General features: G+C 47.2%; 1 long non-coding RNA gene across 1 annotated transcript in view; it reads right to left on the reverse strand.

The window, feature by feature from the left end:
- Positions 1 to 4455, reverse strand: part of LOC133069938 (uncharacterized) — a 458638-nt gene extending 454183 nt beyond the window's left edge. The window contains exon 1 of the long non-coding RNA XR_009696030.1: positions 4362 to 4455. This is a non-coding gene — a long non-coding RNA (uncharacterized LOC133069938). The remainder of the gene's footprint in view (positions 1 to 4361) is intronic.
- Between the last annotated feature and the right edge of the window lie 1545 nt (positions 4456 to 6000).

Consider the following 6000-nt stretch of genomic DNA (forward strand, 5'->3'; position numbering starts at 1 on the left):
TAGAATCAGACATGCAACAAGGGACTGGTTCCAAATTGGGAAAGGAGTATGACAAGGCTGTATTTTGTCACCCTGCTTATTTCACTTCCATGCAGAGTACATCATGTGAAATGCCAGGCTGGATGAATCACAAGCTGTAATCAAGATTGCTGGGAAAATATCAACAACCTCAGAAATACAGGTGATACCACTCTAATGGCAGAAAGTGAAGAGGAAATAAAGAGCCTCTTGACACGGGTAAAAAGGAGAATGAAAAACCTGGCTTGAAACTCAACATTCAAAAAACTAAGATTATGGCATCTGGTCTCATTACTTCATGGCAAATAGAAGGGGAAAAAGTGGAAGTGGTGACAGATTTTCTTTTCTTGAGCTCCAAAATCACTGCAGATGGTGACAGCAGTCAGGAAGTTAAAAGACACTTACTCCTTGGTAGGAAAGCTCTGACAAACCTAGACAGCCTATTAAAGAGCAGAGACATCAATTTGCCAACACAGGTCCATATAGTCAAAACTATGGTTTTCCAGTAGTCATATATGGATGTGAGAGTTGCACTGTAAAGAAAGCTGAGTGCCAAAGAACTGATGCTTTTGAACTGTGGTGCTGGAGAAGACTCTTGAGAATCCCTTGGACTGCAAGGAGACCCAACCATTCAAACCTAAAGGAAAGTAACCCGGAATATTCACTGGAAAGACTGATGCTGATGCTCCAATATTTTGGCCATCTGATACGAAAAGCCACTGGAAAAGACCGTGATCCTGGGAAGGGCTGGAATCAAAAGGAGATGGGGGCAGCAGAGGATGAGATGGTTAGACACCATCACCGACTCAATGGACATATATTTGAGCAAACTCCAGGAGGTAGTGGAATACAGCGGAACCTGATGTGTTGCAGTCCGTGGGGTCACAAAGAGTCCGACACAACTTAGCAACTGAACAATGAGGACATAATATTCTTTATGATACCTTGTATCGCAGGACCTGTTTCTACAGCTCCTGATGCCAGCTTCTTTCACAATCATATCTGCTTCATCTCTGAAAGTGGAGTCCAAATCCTATCATTTCCAGGCAGCTTTCAAATCTAGAATCATTCCCTGAACTTTCAAAGCAGCTTCTCTTAATCCCTTTCTCCTAGGATGGCAGGCACTTCATACTCTGTCTTCTCTCCTGAGGATTCAGAACTCCTCCAAGATCAAGATGCTGCTCAATCAATTCTCAGGTCACACTCTGCACAGCGCTTGGTGTAAGGCAAACAACCAATAAAGAGTTGAAAACTAATTAAATCGAAATGAATTACTCACAGTTGCTGACAACTTTAATTGTTCTCCCTTCCTGGGGAGAACAGTTGGAAGACTTCCCAGTCTCTTTTGTGGCCACAGAAACGGATTGTGGCCAAAACAGCAGCAGAGAAACTGACCTGTATCCTTCCAGAGCTGGCTCATCATAAACTTCCATATGCATTTCTCCATATTCTTGCCCCCTTCTGCTGATGGATGCAGATGGGGATGAGGTCTAAGGGAATGGAGACAGTATAGGATGGGAGGAGTCTGGGTTCCTGAATGACCATCTGAAGGAGTGCAGTCTCCCCAAAGTGAATACCCACCCAGTGCTGTGATGGGGGAACCATAGTGTTGTGCCGCTGAAATTTGGGGAGTTGTGTGGTAATTTAGCAGGAACCATTATACACACAATTATGCTAATTATACGATCAACTTAAATTGCCCTCAAGCTAGTACATTTAAAATGACACACATCAATTTGTATTACTGACAGTTTTACCCTCCAATTTAACCCTGCTCTTCTGAATCAGTCATTTGACCTCAGAGAATATCAATTCCTCAACAGTTTTTACTCTGAGATTCATACACACTGCAATCAGAATTACAATATTTGAAAAATAATGTTGAGAAAGTTCTTTCCAGAGAAAACTTCAGTAACTTTTAATTCCTTGATCCTGCTTTGAAAACACAGCATAGTAAACCACTTGTAGTTTATCCATATTTATTTCTAATTAACGAAGTATTTTAGTTGGGATTAATGTTTAACAAATAAATAGCAGGTTTCTTGTCCACATCAAAGCTGAATGACTAAATTCTCTCTCTGGAAGATTTCTTTACTGACCTTTATTTGTACTCAGTCAACTGATCTGGGTCAAATACCAGATATTAAAAATCTTCAGAATGTTCTTTTTCTTTCATTACTTTTCATCCAATAAGCATTTGACCACGTGGATCTTTCTATGGTCTGGATTATTTTTGCTAACAAGCTACATGATGTTGCAAAAGACCTTAAGGTCCAAATGCTGGTATCTAATGAGTCTGTTCCTTTGAAGACAGGGATTCACTTTTGCTCCAACTTTTGGAAAACTTGCCCCAAAAAGCTCCACCACCCTCCTATTCTGCCCACTTCATCCATTAGAGAAGAGGATTTTCTCAGTGTTACTTCCAAGGTACAGGGAGATGAATGCTTATACAATGGATTCAGTTACCTGCCTGGGAACTGAAAGGACCTTTCCCATTCAAATATCCTGGTTAGGAACCACGTTTTTAATTTCTCTGGGAATTAAGAAACAGCAAGGAAAGAGGATACATGGTTGATAAATGAATGTCAATTCTTCTGAAAATCACTCTGTCTCCTCCCCTTCCTCTTGGTGTTCAGTGTAGGGAAAGAACCCTGGTCATCACCATGTGGTTATTGCTCTTCTTCTCTCCGAAGAGATAAGCCATTTCATTGAGGACACTAATTCACCAAACTCAAAGCTCGAATTCCTTTTATGTACCAGATGCCTATCTTTATAACATATGCCATTATCTTCAACAGGGAAATGATATGCTTTATTCCTCATTACAGAGACCAAACTGCTATTGCAAAAGTCACTGCTGAGAATTTTCCGTGGAAACGTACTAACTCAAGAAAAAATTTCTGGAGAAAAACACAACCCATCTCTGTGTTACAAAGCATTGTTCCTTGCACCAACCACCAGTGTTAAGTACAATCTATTATGATTTGAAGCATGCTAAATAAGCAGATTGTACTGGAAAAAAAAAAAAAAACACATAAAAAACCCACAGAACAAAACCCAAACTATTCTCAATAAAAATACCCATTTGCTGGAGCCAATCTGAGATTTAACCAGGATTAGATACTTTAAACTGCAACACTGCATACCAGAATACCATGAAATAAACATTTCTCCTGATTTGGATATCATCTCTCCCTAATGCAAACTTTACCCCGACACCCACTCCCCCAAAAAATCCAAAAATCCCAGAACCAGCCAACCAACAACAAAAAACAACCGAAGACCCAAAACCAAACAAAAAACCAAAGAAACCACGCCCATTACTATAACTAGAATTCTCAAATATTTGAGCGTCTGTGGTAACTGCTCAAAGAAGTATTTTTTAAATGCTCATTTAACTTAGGAGCTTCCCTAGTAGCTCAGTTGATAAAGAATCTGCCTACAATGCCAGAGACTCGGGTTCCATTCCTGGGTCGGGAAGATCTCCTGGAGAAGCAAATGGCAACCCACTCAAGTATTCTTGTCTGGAGAATTCCACGGACAGAGGAGCCTGAAGGGCTACAGTCCATGGGGTCGCAAGAGTTGGGACACGACTTGGCGACAAAACCGTCGTCATTTAAGAGCAGTGCAGCTTCGCCAAAAGTCGCCCTATTGCTTGAAAAGCCTAACGCAATCAAGAAAAACTGTTCAGCATACCCCAAAACATAAAAAGGCGGGAATAGTTTTATTTCAAACTTTGCTTAGATGTTAGTATGTCACAAACTGCCCTCCAGGAAGCGCTCTTGGAGTCAGCGACCGTCCAGAAAGCCTGAAAACGCTGAAAGTGAAATTTAACCTTTTGTAGCCGATCCTCCAGAAGGCTTTAGGAAAGAGCACGGAGCTCCATCTGAAAACCCGCTGCCGCCGGCCAGCGAACAGAATCCCCGAGCTGTGCGCCCCCATCACCGGCGCGCATCCCGGGAGCAGAGACCTCCTCACACCTGCGGACCCACCGCGCCCGACGCGCACCCCGCGGCCCCAACTTCGGGCTCCTCGGCGGCACCTCCCCGACCCGAACCCGCGAGCCCGCGGCGACCGGGTCCAGGCGGCGCCCACAGACCCAGAGGCCGCCCCCGCCGTCGAGGGGCGCCGGGCAGGGAGGGCTGCGAGCGCGCGGGGCGCCCAGCGCTCCACGGCCGCCCTGGGGCCCCGGCCCGGCGTCCTCACCCTGCGGCCGCTGGCGGCGACCCCGGAGCCGAGGACCGAGCGGGGCTCGCGCTCCTCGAGGCTGGCGGAGTCGGGGCCGCGGGCCGTCGGGCAGGCGGGGGCGCGCGGTGAGGGGCTGCGGGTAGAGCTGCACTTACTCGTGCCTGCGCTGCTGCCCGCTCCGGGGCGTCTCGCAGTGGGGACCGACCCAGTCTCCGCCTTCCCTTCCCTCAGGACCGGCCCCGGCAGCTCAGGCGTCCCCCGCCCCCGCCCCCGTGGCCGCTCGCGCCTGCGCACTCGCACCCGCAGCCGCTCGCGCCTGCGCCCGCGCTCCGGGCCGGTGGGGGCGGGAGGGGCGTCTGTCAGCCTCAGGCCTCCTGGCTGGGATATCCTCATTTTACGTTTCCTTCAAGTGTTTGACTTGATATCAGTCTTTTTAAAAAATGAATGTCACGTTTTCTTATCCTAATCATGGTTTCATGACTATAGTTTCTGTCTTTGTAAGATTTCTTTAAGAATAATAATTTGTACTTGGTCAACTGAGTCAGATAATAGGTACCAAAATTATATATTGCTTCTATAAATTTTCAGTCAATACGTTTTAGCCTGTGCAGTTTTATTGTGTGTGTGTGTGTGTGTGTGTGTGTGTGTGTGTGTGTTACTACTAATCAGCCTTGGCAGGGGCAGAGTCTTGAGACGAAGGAGAGTTAGGATCTCCTAGGCTAGGGCTGTCTCCCTGCCACATACTTTGCCGTGGGAATTAGAGGTCCTGAGACCCCAGGATGTTTTGGCAATGTGGAGTAGATTCTCTGGGTGTGCGCACAAGCATACACTGACTCACATCAGAGGAAGGCACCATAGGGAGTGGGGTCAGGGGAGGGGTGGACCTTGGGGGAGCAACGGTGACAGAAACATGCGTCATCTTTCCTTGGACTAAGGCAAGGACCACCTTGTTGGACCTCATATGGAATCAAGGTCAGAACGTCTGCACTGGCTGTGGTGAGGAGTCCTCAGAAGGGAATTAGACACCCCACGGCTGAAGTGGGGGGAGGTTGAGGGTCCTCTTCAAGGTCCCTCTCAAAGCCCCTGGTTCCTGTGGATCCTGTCACATTCCCTCCTGGGGCCCAAGGAATGTTGGTGTCCTGAAGTCTCTCAGAGGTATGGTTTGTGCTGTGGTTTCCCTGCTTGGTGTGTAGCATGAGTGGTTCCCATCAAAGGGGTGATGTGTCCAGTCCTGGGGCGAGGAGAGTGTCCCTTGCACTCCTACACATTCCCCTGCCCCTGACCTGGCCTATACCTCCTCCTATTAGCATCCGAGCTTCTCAGTGGAGGAATGGAGCCTCTTATCTATTCAATTACCAGCTGTGCCCTGAGCATTCAGTGGGGCCTGTGATGAAAAGAAGCACCAGGGTCACAGTCTGGAGGGGGAGGTGGAGAAACACAGAAGGAAGCAAGTTCTATGTTGAAAAACAGTAGGTGCCACAATGTGTTCATGGAAAGGCTGCACTGAGGGGACACGTCTGTCCCCAGCAGGGTAATGAGAAGGTGCCAGCCATTCACACATCTGGGGATAATTATCCTAGGAGAAGGCTCAAGTGTATGGACACACAGAATGTGTTTGTCCGGAGACGAAGCCAGAGGAAGCTAGTGTGGCTGGTTGGAGCTTGGGAGGACAGTAGGGGACAGCGGGGAGGGGGGGCCAGGGCCTGAATGCTTGATGGCTGTGTGAGTGGTCCATTCTGTGTGACAACATTAGCCAATCTTGAGTGACTTAAGCAACAAACATTTATTGTCTCA

The sequence above is a fragment of the Dama dama genome, chromosome 15 (assembly GCF_033118175.1).
Source record: "Dama dama isolate Ldn47 chromosome 15, ASM3311817v1, whole genome shotgun sequence".
NCBI classification, from domain to species: Eukaryota; Metazoa; Chordata; class Mammalia; order Artiodactyla; family Cervidae; genus Dama; species Dama dama.